This window comes from Mustela erminea, chromosome 2 (assembly GCF_009829155.1).
Source record: "Mustela erminea isolate mMusErm1 chromosome 2, mMusErm1.Pri, whole genome shotgun sequence".
Classification (NCBI taxonomy): domain Eukaryota; kingdom Metazoa; phylum Chordata; class Mammalia; order Carnivora; family Mustelidae; genus Mustela; species Mustela erminea.
In genome coordinates this window covers 77,888,169-77,901,584 of record NC_045615.1, presented here as the reverse complement: position 1 = coordinate 77,901,584, position 13,416 = coordinate 77,888,169, and the positions used below count along the sequence as shown (strand labels likewise).

At 37.2% G+C, this 13,416-nt stretch overlaps 1 protein-coding gene across 5 annotated transcripts in view; it reads right to left on the bottom strand.

Annotated features, from left to right (window-relative positions):
- The window catches only part of KIAA1109 (KIAA1109 ortholog), a 216,829-nt gene extending 203,413 nt beyond the window's left edge, over positions 1-13,416 (bottom strand). For 3 of the 5 annotated variants that reach the window (XM_032333325.1, XM_032333327.1, XM_032333326.1), the window contains exons 1-3: positions 13,154-13,416; positions 11,414-11,503; positions 5,359-5,427 (exon numbers count right to left, since the gene is read on the bottom strand). The gene's annotated coding sequence lies outside the window, so the exon portion shown is untranslated. The remainder of the gene's footprint in view (positions 1-5,358; positions 5,428-11,413; positions 11,504-13,153) is intronic. The other 2 variants (XM_032333328.1, XM_032333329.1) reach the window with 1 other exon arrangement.

The following is a 13,416-nucleotide window of genomic DNA, read 5'->3' as shown; positions in this document are numbered from 1 at the left end:
GATCTATCTACCAAGAGGATCTAAAGATCTCATTCAAAATCTCTACCACTAACTACTATAAGAACCACAGCCAAGGAGAATGAGAAAGAGGGTGTTCAGGTTGCAAAGACAGAAAATGGCAGTATCACACAGATTTAATCAAAGCTTTTCCAGTTATTAGTTAATGCAAAAGCTTTAAGAGAAATCAACAGATAAAGGCTCAATAGTTAAAACAACACATTGATTAAGTACTGAAGTAAAGGCTAAGCCTTAATAAAAGTCCTGGGTAAGAAGCAGACATTCTGATGAAAAGGAAGTAAGTCAAAACCACATGGATACAGAGAATCCAGACTGAACTGGGGCTGCATGCTTAACCACACTGTTTACATGGTACACCACGAATTCCTTAATGGAGAGGTCTCTACTGCATATTTTTCATGGAGCAATTGATGGATTAACAAATTGGTTGTTTTCTTTCCCTCAATGGTTCAGTCTAAAATCCGCAAGGTAAAGCACAGTAAGGTAGGCATCTGCATTTGGGGAAAAGATGGACAGGAGTCTCAGTGGCATAGGGGGATGTCAGAGCCCAATAATATTAAGTATCTAATTGTGTGATGAAGAGGCTAGGGAAACAGTGGCAGTTTTTGAGGACATCAAAACCATAGCAGGATGAGGAGACCATACTTGTAGGGAAGAGGTCAGGCACAGGGTGCTAGAGTCTGAGTGGAAGGAAGAGAGTACCAATGGTTGGGAGAGGAAGCTGAAGAAAGAGACCAGCTTAAGGTGTTGGAGCCTGAGCAGGCAGGTTGCCAGATGCAGGGCATTAGAACCCAAGAGAAAAGCATCAGACCCCGAAGAAATAAATAGTGCTTCCATGAAGAAGGGCAATCTGGAGTAGTGTTGATGTGGGAGCAAGATAAGGACGGCACACACCTAGGAAACAGCCCTTGCAGGCTATGGAGGAGGGGATAAATTAAGTAAATATGTTAAGGATAATAAAAGCCAGTTTTCTCACTGTTGGAGGATATATAAATGAAGAACATCAGAATTAATCCAATGGTGTTTGATACGAACTAGAGTTATAGCTTTCAATATAGGTGGATATAGAAATAAATGTGGCTACAAACATGAGTATGTATGTATATACATGTGCTCATTAAAGGGTCTGGGAGCAGCACCAAAATTAAAATGAACAGAGAACTTTGCTCCTAAAAACATTTTCTATCAAGAGGAAACAGGGCTCCTTGAAGAAATGGCTGATTCCACAAATAGGGCAAGGAAAGTCAAGCTGAGCTTGTGTTTTCCAGAAGGTAAAGAAATACCTGAATGATGGGAACATGTGAAAAGGACAAAGAAACGAGCTTGAAGAGGCTCCCCGTGGCAAAATCTGGGGCAATTTAAGTATCAAAATAAATACTAGTACTCGATTACAACCCATTTAATAAAAAGAATCTATGAGTCCCTACCAATATAATCAATTAAATTTTGATAAGCAACAGGATTCTCATATCACTTCAAAATAACTCCCCTCAAAATAATTATTAATGACAAAGGGGGAAACAGGAACTTTGTGAAATTTAATTAAGGATCAAAGAAAGTAAACACCATCAATATTAAGATAAATCAGAACTGTGCACTCCTTTTCTTAATTTATTTGATTATAGTTGATATACAATGTTACTTTCACTTCAGGTGTACAACACAGTGGCTCAATTTGTCCAGGCATTATGCTATGCTCACTTACCGCAAATGTAGCTACCATCTTAACAGAAGAACATAGCCTCACTTCTATGATATTACCACCAAAGATGCATAACCTGAACCTAATCCATCTTGTCTCCCTCTTCTGATAGATTATGACCAATAAAGATTATTTTATTCATCTTTGTATCAACAATACCAGTGACAGTACCTTGAACACAGCCACTGTGTTCAATATAACATCATTTTAAATGGTATTTTTATCTAGTACATAAGAAAAATAACACTGATCTACATGTTTCAATGCAAATTCTCTCAATATTTTCATGATTCATCTACATTCTTTTCATTTTTCCTGAATATTTTTCATTTTTCCATCATATTTACTCCAAAACTGCTGTCCACATTAGAATAGCAATTGTGACAATTATTATTTTAGTGACGTACATAGAAAAGCATGAAAATGTGAAATGGTTCAAGCAAATATGCACAAACCAGAGATTTATCAAAGTTCCTAATTTAATACCACCACAACTATACCAGTTTAGAAAATACCTTTCCAAGATTACTTTTCAAAATGAATTACCTGTAAAATCTTTTCAAATACTAGATTCACACTATTTTATTTCTGTCTCACAGGCATAAAAAAAATAAAGTTATCAAACATCTAATACTTGCATTAACACTTTTAGAGATAGAATTCCAAATATTAATTTGGACCTTCAAAAATAGAGGCCATCCTACAAATCAGTACCAAAAAATAGGAATAATATTTTAATATTTTAATAATCTAGTAAATGTGACATATATATTTACATAGAAATAAATATAAATATATATCATAAGTATATTAAAATATAGTAATTTTTAATAATATATCTTAATATTTTTAATAATATGAAAAAATAAGCAAAATATATAGTCAATTTACAAAGGTGGATAATATCACTAGAAATGGGAGCAATTACTATTTATCACCCAGTAGTCATATTAAGTGAAAATGAGAAAGACTGCAAACAACTATGTTGGCAAAAATGTGGGAAAATGGGCACTCATATGCAGTTGATAGACATAAACTATCTTTGGGAAGAATAATTTATCAGATACTACAAAAATGTGTATGCTTTAACTTGGACATATCATTTCTAGGACTTTCTCAGAAATCCTCAGCCACAATAAGAATTTTTCAAGGACAATCACTGCAGCATTATATAGTATACTGGGAAATTTGGAAAAAATGTCAATTAATAGAAAAAAGTAAATAAATTATGGTATATTTTACTGGGAAATAATATGCAACCTTTCTAAAAGAATGAGGTGGCTCTATATGGGCCAATAAAGAGGAATGTCCAGAATATATGTAATGTTTGCAGGGAAAAAGCAAACTGAGAAACAAAATGTATAGTATTTCACTTATGTTTAAAAGAAAAGACTATTATGTATGTTATATGTATACATCCTATATACACACATATACATATATATGTGCACATACATGAAGTGTTTGTGCATGCATGTATACTTTTCTAATCTGCAAAAACACTAGCAAAGCCAGGGGTGGTTACCTCTAGAGAGAACAGTGAGAAAGATTTGGGGGGAAGGAAAAGAATCAGTGAAGCAGGACTTTAACTTTTACTCTTGATACTTAGTGTTTAAATGTTTTAGAATTGGCATATAATACTTCCATAATTTAAAAAGAAAAAGGGAAAGTGGTGGCTGGAAAACAGAAAATGACAGGTTAGAAAGAGGTTTTTCTTACCCAAGCATGTATCTCATGGCCTGTCCTCACAAATATGGCCAAGAAATAGATGTCTCCCAACTCAAAAAAACCTTAGTCATCTGTCATTCTACCATCATATCTTTCTTCAGTTCTTAAATGCTTATCTTTTAAAAAAATTAAAATGCAAATACTGACCAACAATGTCAAACTCAAACTTCATCACATCAGAAAAATCAGTTAATACCTTTGATAGAATTATTTGATTTGATAGCCTCGAGTATAAAAATGGAAGGAAGAATAGCTATACTGTTCTAGAAAGGGGCAGCTGGTAAGCTGCCATCAAGGAAAGAGGTAAAGAACACTAAATGGAAAGAGATTGGGTAAGGGAGAAGGAGGAGACAGTTATCAAAGAAAAACAGAATCAAAGAGCCTAAAAAAGGGGCACCTGGGTGGCTCAATGAGTTAAGTGTCTAACTCTTCATTCTGGCTCAGGTCATGATCTCAGAGTCCTGGGACTGTGCCCCATGGGCTCTGCTCAGCACAGTCTGCTTGTCCCTCTCCCTCTCCTCCCCCAACCCCCATTGTTCATGAGCTTATGTGCTCTCTCTCTCAAATAAATAAATAAATAAATCCTTAAAAAAATAAGGTGGGGGAGAGGGGGAATGTGCCTGGGTGACTCAGTCAATTAAGCATCCAACTCTTGGTCTCAGCTCAGGTTTTGACTTCAGGGTCATGAGCTGCAGTACAAGCTTTTTGCTTCAGATTGTATTGTTTCAAAAACAGGCCATTATATGAATTAAGAGCATAGATTCTGTACTAGACTATGTAAGTTAGAACTAATAGTCCTAACACTATAGTTGTGTCACCACAGGCAAGTTACCTAACCTCTGCATGTTCTATTTACCCATCTGTAAAACAAGAATACTAACAGTACCTACGTCATAGAGCTGAATAGTGAGAATTGATGAATTCATAAATGTAAAGCATTTAGAATATCACCAGCCCACAGTAAATAATACACTGTATAAATATTTGTTAATAGCAACCAATGTGTTAGCATCACACCCAGATACTGCTGGCATTTACCTCTACACAAGAATGCTCATTTTAAAAACAGCTGTAACATCTTACTGAGGATTGCTTTTGGACTGCAGAAACATCTCAGCTTATAATCAGGACAAGCCAGAAATGCCAGAGTTAATGTCAATGATGGCTAGAAAAGTGTTAGATGAACACCTACAGCTTCCTTGCTCTTAGTTTGGGATAACTCAGAGAAGTATTTCATTTGGTCTCTGAGAGTTTACCAACGGTAGTGAGTTCCAGATGCCCTTAGCACTAACTGCTAGGATAATGCCCTTTATTGACTTCAGTCCCTTTCCTTTCTTACTTCCTCTTCCCCTACCAGTGTTTCCTATGATCACTTCCAAGTAAACTAACTTTACTTGAATCCTTACCCAGGTTTTGTTTCTGACGATACCCAAACTAAAGCACTATTTTTTTGTTGTTGTTGTTGTTACCAGTCCTATTAAATCTAAGGACAGTTTTCTTTTACATGAAAAAAGATTCTGTACTTTAACCCACTGAGCCACCCAGGCACCCTGATTCTGTACTTTAAAGAGATCATGAAATCATACAATTTAAAGGACACGGTATTAAATATTTAGTATTTTTTTAAATTTTGCTTTAATTCAGGGCACATATACACCAGGTTTTGGAATTGGGTTTGGCAGAAAGAGAAACATTTCCTTTATCTGAACAAGAAGAAAGAGGAAAAGAAAGACCCAGATATAGAGAGATTTGGTGACAGAAAGATGAGCGAATCTGATGGCTTCTATATATTCTTGAAAAAGTCAAATCCATATTTATCTAAAACATCTTCTATTTCATTCCATTTTTTCTGTTTTCTTTTTTAATTTATATATTACTCCCAGTTTTTTGGCTCTAATCCCATTACTTACAGTTCCTGTTCCTCTTCTATTTTTCTCCGTCTTTAATTTGTGTTTATAACAGCTGTCAGAAGAATGGCCCTAGGGTGGTAGGCAAAAGGAAATATGGATGAGAGAACCTTCATCCCCACAGCTTACCCCCATGTCCCCCAACTCCACTCTACCTCAGCCATAATTATTTGATTACCTCAGAAAAGGGGAATGGGGGGAACTGGAAGATCTGTGCACTTGCCCACAGCTTCTCAAGAAAACCTCGCTGCACTGGTTTACCTTCTTCCAGGGCTGCATGACTCCTCTAAAAGAGGTATCACCCCATAACTTGACACAAGATTTCAAAAAGAAGGTTTTAAACCTATATCAGGTTTAAGCAGGAATAAGTCTGTAGAGTATTACCTATGATGTGAGAAGACCTAGTTATGAAGAACCAGAGCTTTCTCTGGAACTGTCAAGGGAAAGTATATATTTGATTTTGATTTTTTGGAGCAATATACTTAAGACAGTTGCATGATAATGTAGAGCTATTTTTCTGCTGTTCATTCAGTAAATATTGAGCTTAAAAATTCTACAATACAGCAGACACCTAGGTGGCTCGGTTAAGCGTCTGCCCCTGGCTCAGGTCACCATCACAGGGTCCTGGGATCCAGGCCCCCATCAGACTCCCTGCTCAAGTGGGGAGTCCGCTTCTCCCTCTACCCCTCCCCTTGCTCATCATCTCTCTCTCTCTCTCTGTTTCTCTGTTTCTCACTCTCTCTCTCAAATAAATAAAAATAAAATCTTTGAGGGCGCCTGGGTGGTTTAGTCAGTTAAGCATCTCCCTTTAGCTCAGGTCACGATCCCAGGGTTCTGGAATTGAGCCTGGCATTGGGCTCCCTGCTCAGCAAAGAGTGTGCTTCTCCCTCCCACTGCCCCTGCCCACCCCTCACCCCAGCTTGTGCTCTCTCTCTCACTCTCTCTCTCTCTCTAATAAAATCTTAAAAAAAAAAAAATTCTACAATATAGCTAAGGATTTCTCAGTATTAAGTTTAAGATTTGGAAGAGTCACAATATCTTCAGTAGGATATCTGGCAATATAGAAAATGGTAAAGAAAGGCTGTTTGAATGATTACCTATATCTTAGCAATTATCATATCATATTGTAATTATCATTTTAGAAGTCTGCCCCCCAACTAGGCAGCTGTTGTTAAGGATGAGTTTGCCCTACTCATTTAAGTGCCATATCCAACCAACTTCCTGTATACAGCAGTCCCTGAATACTTGTTTCAGAAATGAATGAAATAAAAAGTACATAGGGACACCTGGGTGGCTCAGTAGTTAGGCATCTACCTTCAGCTCACGTCATGATCCCAAGGTCCTGGGACTGAGGCCTGCATCTGGCTCCCTGCTCAGGTAGGAGCCTGCTTCTCTCTCACCCTGCTTGTGTTCCCTCTCTAGCTGTCTTTCTGTCAAATGAGTAAATAGGATCTTCAAAAAATAATACCAAGATTAAAAAAATTAAAAGTACATAATTATGCACTATTGCCAAAAATAAGTGAGTATTCCCAATGTACCCAAGGCCAAAGAGATTACTAAATGATCTTTTTCATTCTCAAGAAAATCTGGTTTTCATTTGCTTGAGTTTAAGAAGAGGATATTCAACTTTTTAATAACTCAATGCCAAATATAAAAAGTTTTAATTATTCTCAAATTTCTCACACAGCAATGAAGGCACAATGCTTTGGCTAAAAAGGTATTCACATATCTTTAGATCACTATGTTAAGTTCTTTGGATTTAATTAGTTTTTTTTTCTATAAAAGAAATTTCATGGGTTTTAAGAGTTGGAAAATCAAATTTATAGCTCCTCTTTGAACTTCATCAACACTGATATTCTATTCATCATCAGGTAAAATTAAACACCTATTAGAACATATCAGCACTTTGTATACTAGAAATTCTGGAAAGTATGCACTTTACACATATTTTTGCATCACTTGCCCTTGGGTCAAATTTTACTCATCTACATCAACTGTCATAAAAAAATATACTTACGTTTTTCAGCTACTCTTTGGTTTCTGCTCATACGTAACAATTATCTTAATATACCTTTGTAAAGTTGTCCATTTCAAAGACATTTATGTCCTCCTTACAATTAAGAAGTCAGGTAATTGACCTAAATGTCTCAGTAAATACCAACACAAGACTATCTATCTCTACTATGGCATAATGACATCCCAAAACAAAAGTAAAACATAAATCAGATCACAACATTTTTATCCAAAATGAAGTTTCAAGAATGATTAGAACATCTGAGCTATTCATACAGAACACTGACCACTCACCAATCTAAAGATAAATGGCCTGAAACAAATGACTTTGTGATGTTCCTTCCAACCCCACGATGCTACAGAAATAGAGCACACAAACACAAATAGAGAAGTACCTACTGCAATTAGACATCTCACATATATATGTAAATTTTACATTATAAGATAGTAATGGAATGTAGTAAAAAGACTGTTATTATCCATTAACCATATAGTGATTTGGAAAGCCCTGTCTGCCTAAAAAATTTTACCCATCAGGATACAAGGCCTAAAATTATACCATCTTTTCCTTTAAATGGAGTAGTAACCAATAATTGCTCTTAAAATCCAAAATAAAGCATCTCAGTAATAGCTACTATTAATTATTACCAAATGTTATTAGTGTAAATTAACTCACTGGATTACTTTTCTCACTAACAAGCAGGATCCAAGGTATCCCAAAAGGCCCAAGATTCCTGAAGATGGGGGAAATCTTAAAAAGGAGATGGTGGGCAACAAAAGCAAACTTAATTTCCTTAACACTTTTGGCCAGGGTAGCAACTTTGTACACATCAAACAAAAATATATAATGTCGTATTCTGTTCATTTAAACAAACAAGATAAATAATTATCCTCTTGTGACAAACCAGAAATCCAAAAACTCCTCTCTACCTAAAAAGAATCACTCCAGGTCCCTTCTAGTCCCAGAATTCTATGTGCAACAAACACAATTCATTAATAACTAACTCTAAAATCCAACAGAATTAAGTGGTAAAATAACATTCTACCAGAAATAACAGAGATCATCTGGTACCCTAGAACTAGAGCAGTCTTTAAAGCCAGATTTGAAATGGAAAGCTGACTCTATCCCTTTAATTCCTTCCTTAGCCATGATATAGCTTGAGCAAGTTACTACATCTCAGAGCCTGTTTGCACATGGACATCTCTTTCTTGAAGAGATGCTGAAGGCACTAAAAACACAAAGCAAACATAAAACTCACAGTACAGTACTTGACAAGAAACACATTACAAAAGTGATAGCTAACCTGTTATTAATGTTCTTTAAAAGAAATTGAGCTCAACAAAAAAGGTGAAAGCTAAAAAAATAAAAAATTAAAAAATAAAATGCATACCAATAAACAATGACTAAACTGCACCTCATTCCTTACAATATACAAGAAAAAAATATATGTATGTATCTAAATAACAGAATTTTATAGTTAGTTGGCATAAATAACAATCAAAAAGTATTAAGTCAATATGAATAATATAGTTCTACAAATACCAGTGAGCATGTTTCTTAGAAGCAGATCATATACCAAAAGACAATAGTCAACAGGCAAACTGTTGCTAAAGAAATATGTAGATATGATGAGTAACAATCCAAACACTACAAATCTGCAAACTAAATAAATGCACTTTTTAACATCGTAATCTATGCAACAAAAATGGTTCCTTATACTATGTATGGAAGTATTTTCAACATCTATGTAATCTTATCATTCAACAAAAATGTTGCACTTTAGAAAACCTGACTTCTATAACCAGAAATTTAGGCTGATTTTCCTAAATACTTATTAAAAGCAAAAGCCAAACAAAACGAATCTCTTTAAAAAATCTCCAGAAAACATATCTATGAATAGGGTAAAAAGAACTGACTTCAACTTCCAAATCTAGAAGAAACCATGATTTTTAAATATAACCCACTTTTAATAGTCCACCAGAATTAATAACTACCTTCAACATATTCCTTGATATGGTCAGTTATGCAAAGAGATCAACAGTAACTGCTATGTGAAAGGTTTAATCCTCCAACTTCTACATCCCATACACTGGTTATGGGGTTTTGTCCTTGTTTTTTGTACTGACTAGTGAATACACTCTGCAAGTTTTCTTTAATTCTTTTAATCAAGAATTCAACATATCACTTTCATTCTGATTAAAAATACACCAGAAGGTATAACAGTAAAAAGTATCAGAAAAGTAAAATTCTATAGGATTTTTGTAATAAAACTATTTCCATTTTCCTGTCTGGCCCTCAAACTTCTATCATCTACCTTATTCACATCAGTCAGAAAACCCTCCCAAATACATGTTCAAACTACTTACCCAACAAAATAGGGTCATTGGATGTGGGGAGAAGGAGAAAGAAACTGGCCACCTGTGTTTACCAACACTCTCATCATATCAAGTACAAAGAAAATATTTTTGAATAGCATGTTGCTACCCAAAGAGCCCACAAGATCCATTTAGTAGCCAATTTCCGTGAGCTGAGAATTGCTACAACTGAAAGTGAACTTTCATGTATATGAAACAACAACAAAACAAGCTGCTTCAGGGACTTTTATGAGGATATGACTATACAATACTAGTGGTGATATCAGACACAGCATTTTAAATGGATATGAATAGGAAAAAAATTGATATAGATAGAAATACACTTTACATATACATATAAAGTGACAAAGTACAATAAAATCAATAATCTAAAGTTTAAACTTTAAATATTTTGGTCAATGTTCTCCTACTCTTTGAAATATTCATTCCATGGTATTAAAAAATAATAAAAATATAGCTACAATGATGACTATAACACTTATTCAATGCTTGCTATATGCTAGGTAATGTTCTAAACACTTTTTGTGTATTTACTCATCTAATCATCACAAATAACTACTCATTCACAATTCCCCATTTTACAGATGAGAAAACTATGGCATTGAGAAGCTTGAGTACAAATACAGTTAAGACATGGCCTCAATAATTATCTCTTTGTTCTCAGTTTCTTTATATGAAAAATGAGTTCCTTCCTCCCAATTCGACATTTACAAGCTAATAAGAATGCTACCAAAATTCATATTTTGTTATAAAAAATTCGTATTTTTTCCACTATGAAATTTTTTTCTCCTAAAAGGATCCTCCATTAAATCAAAGGTCAACAAGCACTTTTTAAAAAAAATAACCCTAGGAGATAACACATCAAGTTATGGAGCCTGATTAGCAGCAAAGAAGGGCAAATTATATAGTAAGCCAAATCTGACTTAACCATCTCCCCACTTTTCTAGAACTCTCTCTCACCTGGTCATAAAGGCTATATTTTTGTACTCTGAAAGAGCTTATTTGACCCTAAAGAATTTGACAATTGATAAAAGATGTACGGTTGTTTTATAATGTCCAAAAATTCTTTAATATTCTTCCCTTCAAGAGGTTGAACTTAATTAATTCCCCTCTCAAGTGTGGGCTGGACTTAGTGATATGGTTCTAAAAGAGTATGACAGAAGTAACGGTGTGTAACTAAGTCAAAAACGGCATCACAGCCTCCTCCTTGCTCTCTCTTAGATCATCTGCTCCAGGGAAAACCAGCTGCTTTAATTGTCAGTCAGGTATCAACAATTCAAAAGTCAGGTAAAATGAATGGCAAGTCGTGTTATACATCCCCCAAACCCCCACTCCTTCACCATTAATTAAGCCAATTAAAACACAACTGAAGCACAAAGTCAGATTTCTTCTATCACAGCTTTAATTGAAAATTAGATTTTTAAAAACTTAGCCAAGGGATGCCTGGGTGGCTTAGTCAGTTAAGCAGCGGCCTCTGGCTCAGGTCATGATCCCAGCATCTTGGGATGGAGTCCCACAACCAGCTCCTTGCTCCACAGGGAGCCTGCTTCTCCCTCTGCCTCTGCCTGCCACTCTGCCTGCCTGTGCTCTCCCTCTCTCTCTGACAAATAAATAAATAAAATCTTTTAAAAAATAAAAAAAAAAATTAAAACTTAGCAAAGATATTTACCCAATTTTTTTTTCAGAGTCTGCAATGTTGTTCTTCTTCCTTCCTGTTGATCTTCAGAAGGTCCACCTGCAGCATTTCATCTTAACAAACCTGAAAAAAATATTTAACCAATATACAAGGTAGTCTAGCTTTACCAGCATTTCCACCATTTCAGATTAAATTATTTGATTACATGCGTGAGAATGCACACATGTGGAAAGTTGTTAATGTTACTCCAAAATTGCATTTCCTACCTTAAAGTTTCCAAACAAGAAATACTTTTAAATCTAGAATAAGAACACAGTTTCCAAACTACACCATTCTAAAGGTTTCCAAACCATCACACCCATGGAAACAGCATGATTTGGGCAGTTAGAGGGTTGTCGAGGTTAAATCTTACCTTTAAAACATACTCAAGGGGCACCTGGGTGCTCAGTCAGTTAACCATCTGACTCTTGGTTTTGGCTCAGGTCACGATCTCAGTCTCATAAGATCAGCCCCACCATTGGGCTCCACACTCAGTCTGCTTGAGATGTTCTCTCTTCTGCCACACCCCCAAATGCGCTCTCTAAATAAATAAAATACTAAAACAAACACACACACGCACACACACTCTCTCTCTCTCTCTCTGTCTCTCTCTAAGTGTGGCTTTGAAAAGGTTGTTCTCTCAAACTGTTGGGTCCTTGCTGTCAAGAATGATGCCTCAGTTCCCTTCCTATTCCAAGCAACTGGCACACTTTTCATCAAATGAAAACTACTTTGCAAACTCTTAAGATACTTGGGAGATGATAACTTTGGACAAGTTGATTTTTAGGCCTGTGCGTTTATCTGTGAAGAGATTATAATAGGCTTTACATGATAGGAATGTTACGACGATTAAATGAGATATCATGCATATGAAATATGTACCACTCAACAATTATATAAGATAAATATTCTGGTTAATTCATCTATTTTATATTTAATATTTATGGTTAATTTGGAATAAATCGGCTTCAATGCCATGCAGAGAGGGAAAGCAGCAACATGAAACCAGTTGAAACTTAACTCACACGACTGGACAGTTAAAAAAAAAAAATTCCTTTTGGAGGAAATTTACAAGAACTCTTTCCATTTAACAAGCGTCCCCAACTTTCTACTGTCAAAACTAAGGCCAGTAGGAATGGGAGTTAGGTGTGGGAGAGTGGGTGGGACACGATACTCTGCGGAAGGAAAATCAACTTCCCTTCACCTTCCTTTGACCAAAGATGTTTCCGCTGAAATGTACTCTTCCATACTGCAGACTCGGCAAGCGCCAATTCTAAGTACAAAACACCCCACGCCTTAATTGGAAAGGGGAGTTCTAAGGCTCCACCGCCTTTGGTCAATCGAAACTACGTTAAGCAGCTCGGGTCTGAAGCATCCCAGAGCCGCTCCAAGGGCTAAAGCCGGAGCCTGCAGGTGCACTGACCTTCCCGCCCGCCGAGTCCACACACAAGCAAGTGGGCGCCGCCCACCCGCCTTATCACCATCTACAGAGGCCGCTCCTGTGTCCGCGCCCCCCGCAATCCGACTACGATGGCCCTTCCGGGCCTTCCCATTGACCTCCGGCACCAGGTCTACAGGTCCCGGTGCTGTATCAGAAACTAAGAAATGAGTCGACACTGCAACAGACAGCAGCGATGAAGCCAAACCTCCAGTCTCCCACCAGGCTGAGTTCCAGAGATGACGGAAATCTGCTGCTCACCCCAACCCTTGTCCAGTCCGACCCCGTCCCCTCACCTGGGCGAGCGCCGGGGCGGCCTGGAACCGCTCCGGCCTCTCTCCGAGCGACGCCAGAGGCCTCGCGCAGTGGCAGCAGCGCCGAGCCGGACCCGGCCCGCGAAGCTCTGCCGGTGCCCACGACCCTCTAACCCCGCCACACCGGCCAGCTGCCACAGGTGCTGCCAGGGGCCCCTAGCCACTGACGCAGAGGGGCGGAGAAGGATGGGAGGGGTCCCAGCCACGGCCAGGCGCCACTGCTACTGCGCCAACTGGTGGCGTCA